Source organism: Phyllobates terribilis, unplaced genomic scaffold (assembly GCF_046119375.1).
Source record: "Phyllobates terribilis strain yellow unplaced genomic scaffold, ASM4611937v1 Scaffold_2__4_contigs__length_985480577, whole genome shotgun sequence".
Lineage (NCBI taxonomy): Eukaryota > Metazoa > Chordata > Amphibia > Anura > Dendrobatidae > Phyllobates > Phyllobates terribilis.
This window is the reverse complement of record NW_027362762.1, coordinates 565,484,129-565,500,232: the sequence shown is the minus strand read 5'-3', so window position 1 is coordinate 565,500,232 and position 16,104 is coordinate 565,484,129.

The window sequence follows — 16,104 nt, the reverse complement described above, 5'->3', positions numbered from 1 at the left end:
ACTGCGCAGAAGGGATCCTGCACACCTCCTTACTATGCTGACAGTAGGGCTCAACGTCATCAGGCGGTTTTTACATTGAAATGTCTGGGAAATGTGAGTCACACAGCTGAGGAGTTGTGGTCAGCTCTGGAGAACCAATTTCATGAATTGTTGTCTCCACTGGACCTGAAACCAGGGAAGGCCGTGTGCGACAATGCTGCAAACCTGGGTGCGGCCCTTCGCCGGGGCAATGTCACACATGTGCCTTGTATGGCTCACGTGTTGAACCTGGTTGTCCAGCAATTTTTAGCCCACTATCCCAGACTAGATGGCCTTCTGCAGAGGGCACGGTCGCTGTGTGCTCACTTCCGCCGTTCGCATCCCGCAGCTCAGCGACTTACATCTCTACAGAAGTCGTTGGGCCTGCCACTTCACCGGCTAAAATGCGATGTGCCTACCCGGTGGAATTCAACTCTGCACATGTTGCAGCGACTGTGGCAGCACCGACAAGCCCTGGTGCAATACGTTCTGACGTATAGCCTGGGCCAACGAGATTCAGAGGTGGGGAAAATCACGCTGGAGGAGTGGTCTCAGATCAGGGACCTATGCACCCTTCTGCACAGTTTTGAAATGGCGACGAAGATGTTTAGTGCTGACGATGCCATTATCAGCATGACTATTCCGGTGATTTACATGCTGGAGCACATGTTAAACAGAATTCGGAGTCAGGTGGTGGCACAAGAGGAGGTGGAGGAAGTAGAGGAGGAGGAGTTGTATGCGGAAGGGCTAACATCTGCAAGGTCCAGACGGTCGGCAGCACCAAGGCGGCAGGCATGTGAGGGTGGGGGAGATGATTTTACCAGGGCGCATGGTAGCAGCCAAACTAGTGAGGAAGGTGCAGGAGCCCAGGAAGAAGTGGAGGACGAACTGATGGAAGACTCATCAGATGAGGGAGACCTTGATCACATTTCTGTTGTGCGAGGTTGGGGGGAGAGGACAGAGGAAGGAAGCATGATTGTTACCTCGCCACCAACACAACAGGGACTTGGTGCTCCTGGATGCGCAACACACATGAGTGCCTTCTTGCTGCACTACCTGCAACATGACCCTCGAATTGTGAGAATTAGAAATAATCCTGACTACTGGGTTGCCACACTGTTAGATCCCCGGTACAAAAGTAAATTTGCAGAAATTATTCCTGCCATAGAAAGGGATGCACGCATGCAGGAGTATCAGCAGAGACTGTTGCAGAATCTTACATGTGCTTTTCCACAAAATACCAGTGGTGCACGTAGTGAATCTCACAGTTCCAACTTGCCAACCGTGGGACCGTCAAGTGTTCAGCACTCAAACCGTAACAGAACCACAGTATCTGCTGGTAACATCAATTTTGCAGAATCATTTCACCACTTTTTTAGCCCATCCTTTGCAAGGCCACAGGAGACAAGAAGTCTGACACATAGTCAACGCCTAGAGAAGATGGTACAGGAGTATCTCCAAGTAAACATTGAAGCCACGACTGTGTCACTGGACCCTTGCTCTTTTTGGGCTTCCAATCTGGATAAATGGCCGGAGCTAGCCACTTACGCCTTGGAGATCTTGTCATGCCCCGCAGCCAGCGTTCTGTCTGAACGTGTGTTCAGCGCTGCTGGTGGTGTGCTGACAGATAAGCGCACGCGGCTCTCCACTGATAATGTAGACAGACTCACGTTCATAAAGATGAACAAATCATGGATCCGAAACGACTTTTCTACCCCTGTGTCATCCTGGGGAGAGTAAAAGCTTGATGATTGGTTAAAATCACCCTACCAACCGTTTTAAGCTTTCAAATTACTAATCATGTTTATCTGTATCTTGACTGGAAAATAATTTGGGCTTTGTAGCAGTGTGCAGCACTGATCCTATTAGGCCATCTATAATAAGCTTCACCAGATTTAAAATTAAAAATAATTTTTAGCTGCATCTAGCCCGGAAAATAATTTTGGGGCTCCGAGATGCGCAAGACACATAAGTGCCTTCTTGCTGCACTACCTGCAGCATGACCCTCATATTGTCAGAATTCGAAGTAATCATGACTACTGGGTTGCCACACTCTTAGATCCCCCAAACTTTTCGATCAACCTTTTCATTTTAATAAAGACCACAAAAATGGTCATTTTTGAAATTATAAGCATTAGCAGGTTGTTAGAAACTGAAATCAAACAGTTTTCAACTCAAAACTTTATTCTAGGTGATGTTACATTTTCACATAGGACCCCTTGTTCGAAAGGAGCTTCTGAACTCTCTCGTCCATTGAATTTGTCAGGTTTTGGATGGTTTCTGCTTCAATTGTTTTGCATGAGGACAGAATACCCTCCCAGAGCTGTTGCTTAGATGTGAACTGCCTCCCGCCATCATAGACACTCCTTTTAATGATGCTCCAAAGGTTCTGAATGGGGTAGAGGTCAGGGGAGCATGGGGGTCACACCATAAGTTTGTCCCCTTTTATGCCCATATCAGCCAGAGATGCAGATGTTTTATGTGCAGCATGAGATGGTGCATTATCATGCAGAAAAATGATCTTGCTGTGAAATACACGGTTCTTCTTCTTGAACCATGGCAGGAAGTGCTGTTTGAGAAAATCCACATACATTATGGAGTTCATCTTTAGCGCCTTAAGGGATCCTAAAGGGGCCGACAATCTCTCTCCCCATGATTCCAGCCCAAAACATTACTCCACCTCCTCCTTGTTGGCGCTGTAGCCGTGTTTGCGTGGGGTGTCCATCAACCAGCCATCCTCCACTCCATTCATCTGGACCATCGAGCGCTGCACGGCACTCATCCGTGAACAAAACAGTTTTGAAATCAGTCTTCATGTAATGTTTGGCCCACTGGAGCCGTTTCTGCTTGTGTGAAGTGGATAGAGGAGGTCGACAGGATGGCGTATGCACAGCTGCAAACCTCTGAAGGACCCTGCATCTTGTTGTTCGGGGGACGTTGGAGGCACAAGCAGCTTCAAAAACTTGTCTGCTGCTATGACAAGGCTTTTTTGCCGCTGCTCTTTCAACCTGACGTAATTGCCTGTAGGAAAGAGTCCTCAATTTGCCCTTATCAGCACGCACACGTGTGTACTGTGAATCAGCTACATACTTCTTGATTGCCAAGACACTTCATCCTGATCATCGCACAATGTTGATTGTAGTCATGCCTTGACCTAAACACTCCACAATTTGTTGCTTCTCAGCAGCCGACACATCCTTTTTCTTTCCCATTTTGGCAGAAAATGTAGGCTGCTTAATAATGTGAGAGAGCCTTCTTAAGTAGTCTTGCCTTTCATTGGACACACCTGCCAAACTAATTAGCACAGGTGTCTGCAATTGCTTACAGTGATATAAAGAGCCCTGACACACATCACCATCAATGAGTTTAACTGACAAACAAACAAATTCTTCCCTTATCACTCCTAAACACTTTTTGCATAATAATTTGGAACGCGGTGTACATGTGTTTTTCCACAAAACACCAGTGGTTCACGTAGTGAATCTTACAGTTCTAACTTGCCAACCGTGGTCTGTATGGAATTGTTCAATAAAGGGCCCAAAATTAAGATAACATAGATGGAAGAGGTCTCTATGAATAGGAATTCCTAAGTATTTGATACCCTGTGAGGGCCAGGCAAAGGGAAAGTTGGACTGGATGGAATCCTATATGGATTTAGGGAGGGAGACATCGAGGGCCTCAGACTTCGCTGCATTGATTTTAAAATTTTACCATGTAACAAAGTGATCTATTTCAGCCATAACAGCAGGGATGGATATATGTGATTGAGTGATATATACTAGGACATCATCAGCAAATAGAGAGCACTTGTACTCGGTGCCTCCCACCTCAATCCACCTAATATTGGGGTTATGGCGAATTGATAAGAGCAGGTGCTCCGTCACTAGGATGTATAAGAGAGGGGACAGAGGACATCCCTGCCTTGTCCCATTGGTGATTGTGAAAGGTGATGAAAATGTTCTGACGCACCCCCTGGGCCTTGGGACACCCGGAGCCGGACCCTTTTTGGTGGATGCTGGTGGTTGTAGTCTTCGTGGCGGCGATCCGGTTCCGTGGCTCAGGGCGGTCAAACCAGTGGCGGAACTATTTATGTGGTTTTGATGTTTAAATGTCCGACTACGCCACCCGTGGATTGCGGTCAGAGTGAACCGCCGCTACAGGGCAGACCGCTAAGGCTGGTGTTGTGGGTGCAGCAGAGCGTAGCATAACTCCCCACGGGAGGAGTATAGCCTCAGGGCAGTGTATGCGGAGGATGGGGGTGATGGTGCAGGGCAGCAGCAGTAACGACACGGAGTCAGTGATGCAGTTCAGGGCCTTTACTCACAGTTCTTATTATGCAGACCACGTCTGCAGGTAACGGCTGCCCACGTCGTACTGTGCTCACCAGGTGAGGGGCTCAGAAAACTCCCAGATAACTTTGGAGCGCTTCACAGGACCCCCTTTGTGTGTCCTTTGTCTGGCCTTTCTTACCAACACTTCTGTCCGGCTGCCTCGGGCCTCCTCTTGGTAAACTTGGCGCCAGTTTCCCTGACCCTATGTGGTGCCTTCCTAGCGGGTGGAGCAAGGGGCTGCGCCACATAAAATGTCAGAGCCTCCGGTTTCTAGCTGAGGGTCGTTTCCTGCCTCCACTAGTTCGGGGACCGGTCTCCCCCTTTGGCCTGACCCCTCCACGCAGGTGGATTCGGGCGTGCGGTGGCGACTCGCCCTTCCGCACCCCTGGGATCCCTTCATTCCTCGTTCCTGGAGCCTTCTCTGCTCCTCTTCCTTCCTTCTCCCTCTTGCAGGCCTGGGCCTCTGTTACTAGGCCCGCCTCCGGAGCAGATCTCATGCAGAGCCCCTGCTCCCTGCCACTTCTGCTCAGACTTCTCTGCACTGAACTAAGATGGTGCCCACCTTTTATACTCCCCTCTCAATGCACCCAGGAACTGCTTCCTCCCTGCTCCTGCACTGCAGGGTTCCCCTTCCTCAGTGTTCCCTCCCCCCACTCCAGCCAGGGACAGGGACTGTCGTGCCCATCTCAGGGGCATATTGGTCGCCCTGCCCCACGGCAATGTGGTGTAATGCATGCAGGTGTCGGGTCCTGATCCACACTCCATCCTTATCTGAGAGTGAGATATCACACCTCTGGGTGAGGTGCAATACGTCTGTAGCAACCGAGCCCTCGGTGCTACAGTTCCATTTATCTTCAGCCTAGGTGACGTATTGTGATACAGGGCCGTGATTTTGGCTATAAAAGGGTCCCCTAGACCCCTACCCCAAGCTTTTTAAGAGAATCATATATGGCGTGCCAGGAGACTCTATGGAATGCTTTCTCAGCATCCAATGAGAGTATCTACTTACAAATTTTTAACTGCATCTAGCCCAGGAAATACTTTGTGCCTAGTAGCAGTGTCTGCTAGTCAGCGGATTATCCCGGCTGTTAAGCAAGCTACACCACCTGTAGTTTGGACACTTAATTTTTTCAAAGGAAATGCTTCGGGACCACGGGATACTCAGTGAAGAGCATCAGGAGGCACCCCAAGGCATAGGGGCTGGGACTGGCACTAGGATGCCTTGCGGTGGACAGCCGAGCTCGATCCTTATAAAAGCTTTTTAACTGCAGCAGCTTTAGTGGACGCTACTGGAGCTGGAATTACGCGGCTGCTGGCATGAGACTTGCCCTCCAATAGATCCTTGTAAATGGATTTAAAGTGTATTCATTCAAATTAGAGGGACAATTTAAATTAAAAAGCTTAGAGCTGCCTCCACCACAGGGGGGCTCTCTCGACCCACCAGCGGACAGGCACCAGTATTGGGAGAGGGGGGCTGGCCATCAGGGTTCACCGCGGCTCTGGCACAAACCCGGCGACACGGAGGTGGCACGGGCAGGAGCGGACTGGCCGTGTCGGCTTCTCACTTTTTGGATTTTAGAAGGGCATGACATGCCTATATCTGTGTCTCCCCCTCCTTTTACTCCTCCACCTCTTTTCTTTTCGCATGACTATATGTACTTGTCACTTTTCCATGTGTTAGTTGTGTCTTCTGAGCAGTTTGTCAGCTTTTGGACACCTTTGAAGGTGTTTTCTATGTGTTTCTATGTGTTTTTGTTTGCATGCCATTGGTTTTAACGGTGTTCGAAGGTGTTCGACGAACAGTTCGACGAACAGTTCGGCGAACACACGGGTGTTCGACGAACCGAACCGAACTCGAACACTACGGGGGTGGCTCAACACTAATTATTACCTAATTTAGTGGATGTTTTCACAAAAAAGTGAAATTTTCAAAAATTCAGAAAATTGGCTGAAAACGACAAAATATCAAGGACTCATTGGGAGAATCGCTCTGGAACTGAAATCGGAACGCTCACTGACATTTCCCCTATCTGAAAGTCTGATAAACGGCAAAAAAATAACTAAGTCCAAAAAAAAATTTTTTTCAACTTTTTTCAATTTTACCCCCCTGGGATATATATTCTACCCACACACATTTGGAACTCTCCTGGGGTACCCACACACATATTACTACCTAATTTAGTGGATATTTTCACAAAAAAGTGACATTTTCAAAAATTCAGAAAATTGGCTGAAAACGACAAAATATCAAGGACTCATTGGGAGAATCGCTCTGGAACTGAAATCGGAACGCTCACTGACATTTCCCCTATCTGAAAGTCTGATAAACGGCGAAAAAATGACTAAGTCCAAAAAAAAAATTTTTTCAACTTTTTTCAATTTAACCCCCGTGGGATTCTACCCACGCACATTTGGAACTCTCCTGGGGTACCCTCACACATTTTATTCCCTCATTTAGTGGATATTTTCACAAAAAAATGAAATTTTCCAAAATTCTGAAAATTGGCTGAAAATGACTAAATATCAAGGACTCATCCGACGAATCGCTCTGGAACTGAAATTGGAATGCTCACTGACATTTCCCCTATCTGAAAGTCTGATAAACGCAGGAAAAATGACTACGTCCAAAAAAAAATTTTTTTCATCTTTTTTCAATTTTACCCCCGTGGGATATATATTCTACCCACACACATTTGGAACTCTCCTAGGGTACCCACACACATATTATTACCTCATTTAGTGTGGATATTTTCACAAACAAGTGAAATTTTCAAAAATTCAGAAAATTGGCTGAAAACGACAAAATATCAAGGACTCATTGGGAGAATCGCTCTGGAACTGAAATCGGAATGCTCACTGACATTTCCCCTATCTGAAAGTCTGATAAACGGCGAAAAAATGACTAAGTCCAAAAAAAAAATTTTTTTCAATTTTACCCCCGTGGGATATATATTCTACCCACAAACATTTGGAACTCTCCTGGGGTACCCACACACATATTATTACCTCATTTAGTGTGGATATTTTCACAAGCAAGTGAAATTTTCAAAAATTCAGAAAATTGGCTGAAAACGACTAAATATCAAGGACTCATCGGACGAATCGCTCTGGAACTGAAATTGGAATGCTCACTGAAATTTCCCCTATCTGAAAGTCTGATAAACGGAGAAAAAATGACTAAGTCCAAAAAAATTATTTTTTCAACTTTTTTCAATTTTACCCCCGTGGGATATATATTCTACCCACACACATTTGGAACTCTCCTGGGGTACCCGCACACATATTATTACCTCATTTAGTGGATATTTTCACAAACAAGTGAAATTTTCAAAAATTCAGAAAATTGGCTGAAAACGACAAAATATCAAGGACTCATTGAGAGAATCGCTCTGGAACTGAAATCGGAACGCTCACTGACATTTCCCCTATCTGAAAGTCTGATAAACGCCGGAAAAATGACTAAGTCCAAAAAAAAATTTTTTTAAACTTTTTTCAATTTTACGCCCGTGGGATATATATTCTACCCACACCCATTTGGAACTCTCCTGGGGTACCCGCACACATATTATTACCTCATTTAGTGGATATTTTCACAAACAAGTGAAATTTTCAAAAATTCAGAAAATTGGCTGAAAACGACTACATATCAAGGACTCATTGGGAGAATCGCTCTGGAACTGAAATCGGAACGCTCACTGACATTTCCCCTATCTGAAAGTCTGATAAACGGCAAAAAAATGAATAAGTCCAAAAAAAAATTTTTTTCAACTTTTTTCAATTTTATCCCCGTGGGATATATATTCTTCCCACAAACATTTGGAACTCTCCTGGGGTACCCACACACATATTATTACCTCATTTAGTGTGGATATTTTCACAAGCAAGTGAAATTTTCAAAAATTCAGAAAATTAGCTGAAAACGACTAAATATCAAGGACTCATCGGGCGAATCGCTCTGGAACTGAAATTGGAATGCTCACTGACATTTCCCCTATCTAAAAGTGTGATAAACGCCGGAAAAATGACTAAGTCCAAAAAAAGATTTTTTCAACTTTTTTCAATTTTACTCCCGTGGGATATATATTCTGCCCACGCACATTTGGAACTCTCCTGGGGTACCCGCACACATATTTTTACCTCATTTAGTGGATATTTTCACAAACAAGTGAAATTTTCAAAAATTCAGAAAATTGTCTGAAAACGAATAAATATCAAGGACTCATCGGGCGAATCACTCTGGAACTGAAATTGGAATGCTCACTGACATTTCCCCTATCTGAAAGTCTGATAAACGCAGGAAAAATGACTAAATCCAAAAAAAAAATTTTTTTCAACTTTTTTCAATTTTACCCCCGTGGGATATATATTCTACCCAAACACATTTGAAACTCTCCTGGGGTGCCCGCACACATATTATTACCTCATTTAGTGGATATTTTCACAAACAAGAGAAATTTTCAAAAATTCAGAAAATTGGCTGAAAACGACTAAATATCAAGGACTCATCGGGCGAATCACTCTGGAACTGAAATTGGAATGCTCACTGACATTTCCCCTATCTGAAAGTCTGATAAACACAGGAAAAATGACTAAGTCCCAAAAAAAAATTTTTTCAACTTTTTTCAATTTTACCCCCGTGGGATATATATTCTACCCACACACATTTGGAACTCTCCTGGGGTACCCTCACACATATTAATCCCTCATTTAGTGGATATTTTCACAAAAAAGCGAAATTTTCAAAAATTCTGAAAATTTGCTGAAAGCGAATAAATATCAAGGACTCATCGTACGAATCGCTCTGGAACTGAAATTGGAATGCTCACTGACATTTCCCCTATCTGAAAGTCTGATAAATGCAGGAAAAATGACTTAGTCCAAAAAAAAAAATTTTTTAAACTTTTTTCAATTTTACACCCCGTGGGATATATATTCTACCCACACACATTTGAAACTCTCCTGAGGTACCCATACACATATTATTACCTCATTTAGTGGATATTTTCACAAACAAGAGAAATTTTCGAAAATTCAGAAAATTGGCTGAAATCAACTAAATATCAAGGACTCATCGGGCGCATCACTCTGGAACTGAAATCGGAATGCTAACTGACATTTCCCCGATCTAAAAGTCTGATAAACGCCAGAAAAATGACTAAGTCCAAAAAAAAATTTTTTTAAACTTTTTTCAATTTTACTCCCGTGGGATATATATTCTACCCACACACATTTGGAACTCTCCTGGGGTACCCGCACACATATTATTACCTCATTTAGTGGATATTTTCACAAACAAGTGAAATTTTCAAAAATTCAGAAAATTGGCTGAAAACGACTAAATATCAAGGACTCATCGGACGTATCGCTCTGGAACAGAAATTGGAATGCTCACTGACATTTCCCCTATCTGAAAGTCTGATAAACGGAGAAAAAATGACAAAGTCCAAAAAAAAAATGTTTTCAACTTTTTTCAATTTTACCCCTGTGGGATATATATTCTACCCACACACATTTGGAACTCTCCTGGGGTACCCGCACACATATTATTACCTCATTTAGTGGATATTTTCACAAACAAGAGAAATTTTCAAAAATTCAGAAAATTGACTGAAATCAACTAAATATCAAGGACTCATCGGGCGAATCGCTCTGGAACTGAAATCCGAACGCTCACTGACATTTCCCCGATCTAAAAGTCTGATAAACGCCAGAAAAATGACTAAGTCCAAAAAAAAATTTTTTAAACTTTTTTCAATTTTACTCCCGTGGGATATATATTCTACCCACACACATTTGGTACTCTCCTGGGGTAACCTCACACATATTATTCCCTCATTTAGTGGATATTTTCACAAACAAGTGAAATTTTCAAAAATTCAGAAAATTGGCTGAAAACGACTAAATATCAAAGACTCATCGTACGAATCGCTCTGGAACTGAAATTGGAATGCTCACTGACATTTCCCCTATCTGAAAGTCTGATAAATGCAGGAAAAATGACTTAATCCAAAAAAAAATTTTTTTAAACTTTTTTCAATTTTACTCCCGTGGGATATATATTCTACCTACGCACATTTGGAACTCTCCTGGGGTACCCTCACACATATTATTCCCTCATTTAGTGGATATTTTCACAAACAAGTGAAATTTTCAAAAATTCAGAAAATGGGCTGAAAACGACTAAATATCAAGGACTCATTGGGAGAATCACTCTGGAACTGAAATCGGAACGCTCACTGACATTTCCCCTATCTGAAAGTCTGATAAATGCAGGAAAAATGACAGTCCCAAAAAAAAAATTTTTCAAATTTTTTCAATTTTACTCCCGTGGGATATATATTCTACCCACGCACATTTGGAACTCTCCTGGGGTACCCTCACACATATTAATCCCTCATTTAGTGGATATTTTCACAAAAAAGTGAAATTTTCAAAAATTCTGAAAATTGGCTGAAAACGACTAAATATCAAGGACTAATCGTACGAATCGCTCTGGAACTGAAATTGGAATGCTCACTGACATTTCCCCTATCTGAAAGTCTGATAAATGCAGGAAAAATGACAGTCCAAAAAAAATTTTTTTTCAACTTTTTTCAATTTTACCCCCGTGGGATATATATTCTACCCATACACATTTGGAACTCTCCTGGGGTACCCTCACACATATTAATCCCTCATTTAGTGGATATTTTCACAAAAAAGCGAAATTTTCAAAAATTCTGAAAATTGGCTGAAAGCGACTAAATATCAAGGACTCATCGTACGAATCGCTCTGGAACTGAAATTGGAATGCTCACTGACATTTCCCCTATCTGAAAGTCTGATAAATGCAGGAAAAATGACAGTCCAAAAAAAAAAATTTTTTAAACTTTTTTCAATTTTACTCCCGTGGGATATATATTCTACCCACGCACATTTGGAACTCTCCTGGGGTACCCTCACACATATTATTCCCTCATTTAGTGGATATTTTCACAAAAAAGTGAAATTTTCAAAAATTCAGAAAATTGGCTGAAAACGACTAAATATCAAGGACTCATCGGGCGAATCGCTCTGGAACTGAAATTGGAATGCTCACTGACATTTCCCCTATCTGAAAGTCTGATAAACACAGGAAAAATGACAAAGTCCAAAAAAAAAATGTTTTCAACTTTTTTCAATTTTACCCCTGTGGGATATATATTCTACCCACACACATTTGGAACTCTCCTGGGGTACCCGCACACATATTATTACCTCATTTAGTGGATATTTTCACAAACAAGAGAAATTTTCAAAAATTCAGAAAATTGGCTGAAATCAACTAAATATCAAGGACTCATCGGGCGAATCGCTCTGGAACTGAAATCCGAACGCTCACTGACATTTCCCCGATCTAAAAGTCTGATAAATGCAGGAAAAATGACTTAATCCAAAAAAAAATTTTTTTAAACTTTTTTCAATTTTACTCCCGTGGGATATATATTCTACCTACGCACATTTGGAATTCTCCTGGGGTACCCTCACACATATTATTCCCTCATTTAGTGGATATTTTCACAAAAAAGTGAAATTTTCAAAAATTCAGAAAATTGGCTGAAAACGACTAAATATCAAGGACTCATTGGGAGAATCACTCTGGAACTGAAATCGGAACGCTCACAGACATTTCCCCTATCTGAAAGTCTGATAAATGCAGGAAAAATGACAGTCCCAAAAAAAAAATTTTTCAAATTTTTTCAATTTTACTCCCGTGGGATATATATTCTACCCACGCACATTTGGAGCTCTCCTGGGGTACCCTCACACATATTAATCCCTCATTTAGTGGATATTTTCACAAAAAAGTGAAATTTTCAAAAATTCTGAAAATTGGCTGAAAACGACTAAATATCAAGGACTAATCGTACGAATCGCTCTGGAACTGAAATTGGAATGCTCACTGACATTTCCCCTATCTGAAAGTCTGATAAATGCAGGAAAAATGACAGTCCAAAAAAAATTTTTTTTAAACTTTTTTCAATTTTACCCCCGTGGGATATATATTCTACCCATACACATTTGGAACTCTCCTGGGGTACCCTCATACATATTAATCCCTCATTTAGTGGATATTTTCACAAAAAAGCGAAATTTTCAAAAATTCTGAAAATTGGCTGAAAGCGACTAAATATCAAGGACTCATCGTACGAATCGCTCTGGAACTGAAATTGGAATGCTCACTGACATTTCCCCTATCTGAAAGTCTGATAAATGCAGGAAAAATGACAGTCCAAAAAAAAAAATTTTTTAAACTTTTTTCAATTTTACTCCCGTGGGATATATATTCTACCCACGCACATTTGGAACTCTCCTGGGGTACCCTCACACATATTATTCCCTCATTTAGTGGATATTTTCACAAAAAAGTGAAATTTTCAAAAATTCAGAAAATTGGCTGAAAACGACTAAATATCAAGGACTCATCGGGCGAATCGCTCTGGAACTGAAATTGGAATGCTCACTGACATTTCCCCTATCTGAAAGTCTGATAAACACAGGAAAAATGACTAAGTCCAAAAAAAAAATTTTTTCAACTTTTTTCAATTTTACCCCCGTGGGATATATATTCTACCCACACACATTTGGAACTCTCCTTGGGGACCCGCACACATATTATTACCTCATTTAGTGGATATTTTCACAAACAAGAGAAATTTTCAAAAATTCTGAAAATTGGCTGAAAACAACTAAATATCAAGGACTCATCGGGCGAATCGCTCTGGAACTGCAATTGGAACGCTCACTGACATTTCCCCTATCTGAAAGTCTGATAAATGCAGGAAAAATGACTTAGTCCAAAAAAAAAAATTTTTCAACTTTTTTCAGTTTTACTCCCGTGGGATATATATTCTACCCACGCACATTTGGAACTCTCCTGGGGTACCCTCACACAAATTAATCCCTCATTTAGTGGATATTTTCACAAAAAAGCGAAATTTTCAAAAATTCTGAAAATTGGCTGAAAGCGACTAAATATCAAGGACTCATCGTACGAATCGCTCTGTAACTGAAATTGGAATGCTCACTGACATTTCCCCTATCTGAAAGTCTGATAAATGCAGGAAAAATGACTTAGTCCAAAAAAAAAAATTTTTTAAACTTTTTTCAATTTTACTCCCGTGGGATATATATTCTACCCACGCACATTTGGAACTCTCCTGGGGTACCCTCACACATATTATTCCCTCATTTAGTGGATATTTTCACAAAAAAGTGAAATTTTCAAAAATTCTGAAAATTGGCTGAAAACGACTAAATATCAAGGACTCATCGGGCCAATCACTCTGGAACTGAAATCGGAACGCTCACTGACATTTCCCCGATCTAAAAGTCTGATAAACGCCAGAAAAATGACTAAGTCCAAAAAAAAATTTTTTAAAACTTTTTCAATTTTACCCCCGTGGGATATAGATTCTACCCACACACATTTGGAACTCTCCTGGGGTACCCGCACACATATTATTACCTCATTTAGTGGATATTTTCACAAACAAGAGAAATTTTCAAAAATTCTGAAAATTGGCTGAAAACAACTAAATATCAAGGTCTCATCGGGCGAATCGCTCTGGAACTGAAATCGGAACGCTCACTGACATTTCCCCTATCTGAAAGTCTGATAAACGGTGAAAAAATGACTAAGTCCCCCAAAAAAAAATTTTTCAACTTTTTTCAGTTTTACTCCCGTGGGATATATATTCTACCCACGCACATTTGGAACTCTCCTGGGGTACCCTCACACAAATTAATCCCTCATTTAGTGGATATTTTCACAAAAAAGCGAAATTTTCAAAAATTCTGAAAATTGGCTGAAAGCGACTAAATATCAAGGACTCATCGTACGAATCGCTCTGTAACTGAAATTGGAATGCTCACTGACATTTCCCCTATCTGAAAGTCTGATAAATGCAGGAAAAATGACTTAGTCCAAAAAAAAAAATTTTTTAAACTTTTTTCAATTTTACTCCCGTGGGATATATATTCTACCCACGCACATTTGGAACTCTCCTGGGGTACCCTCACACATATTATTCCCTCATTTAGTGGATATTTTCACAAAAAAGTGAAATTTTCAAAAATTCTGAAAATTGGCTGAAAACGACTAAATATCAAGGACTCATCGGGCCAATCACTCTGGAACTGAAATCGGAACGCTCACTGACATTTCCCCGATCTAAAAGTCTGATAAACGCCAGAAAAATGACTAAGTCCAAAAAAAAATTTTTTTAAACTTTTTTCAATTTTACCCCCGTGGGATATAGATTCTACCCACACACATTTGGAACTCTCCTGGGGTACCCGCACACATATTATTACCTCATTTAGTGGATATTTTCACAAACAAGAGAAATTTTCAAAAATTCTGAAAATTGGCTGAAAACAACTAAATATCAAGGTCTCATCGGGCGAATCGCTCTGGAACTGAAATCGGAACGCTCACTGACATTTCCCCTATCTGAAAGTCTGATAAACGGCGAAAAAATGACTAAGTCCCCAAAAAATAAATTTTTTCAACTTTTTTCAATTTTACCCCCGTGGGATATATATTCTAACCACACACATTTGGAACTCTCCTGGGGTACCCGCACACATATTATTACCTGATTTAGTGGATATTTTCACAAACAAGTGAAATTTTCAAAAATTCAGAAAATTGGCTGAAAACGACTAAATATCGAGGACTCATCGGACGAATCGCTCTGGAACTGAAATTGGAATGCTCACTGACATTTTCCCTATCTGAAAGTCTGATAAACGGAGAAAAAATGACAAAGTCCAAAAAAAAAATGTTTTCAACTTTTTTCAATTATACCCCTGTGGGATATATATTCTACCCACACACATTTGGAACTCTCCTGGGGTACCCGCACACATATTATTACCTTATTTAGTGGATATTTTCACAAACAAGAGAAATTTTCAAAAATTCAGAAAATTGGCTGAAATCAACTAAATATCAAGGACTCATCGGGCGAATCGCTCTGGAACTGAAATCCGAACGCTCACTGACATTTCCCCGATCTAAAAGTCTGATAAACGCCAGAAAAATGACTAAGTCCAAAAAAAAATGTTTTAAACTTTTTCAATTTTACTCCCGTGGGATATATTTTCTACCCACACACATTTGGAACTCTCCTGGGGTACCCAAACACATATTATTACCTAATTTAGTGGATATTTTCTCAAAAAAGTGAAATTTTCAAAAATTCAGAAAATTGGCTGAAAACGAAAAAATATCAAGGACGCATTGGGGAATCGATCTGGACCTGAAATCGGAACGCTCACTGACATTTCCCCTATCTGAAAGTCTGATAAATGCAGGAAAAATGACTTAATCCAAAAAAAAATTTTTTTAAACTTTTTTCAATTTTACTCCCGTGGGATATATATTCTACCTACGCACATTTGGAACTCTCCTGGGGTACCCTCACACATATTATTCCCTCATTTAGTGGATATTTTCACAAAAAAGTGACATTTTCAAAAATTCAGAAAATTGGCTGAAAACGTCTAAGGCTATGTGCCCACGATGCAGAAATGAAGCAGAAAATTTCTGCAGCATTTCTGCATCTCCCTGGCAGAAAAAAACGCATGCAGATTGTGCATGCGTTTTTCCTGCAGAATACATGCGGATCCACATGCGGGTTCACATGCGTTTCCGCATGCAGATTGACAAGCACTTTCCAGGCGATAGCATCACTTGGAAAGTGCTTGACAACTAGGTCACACTGTATAA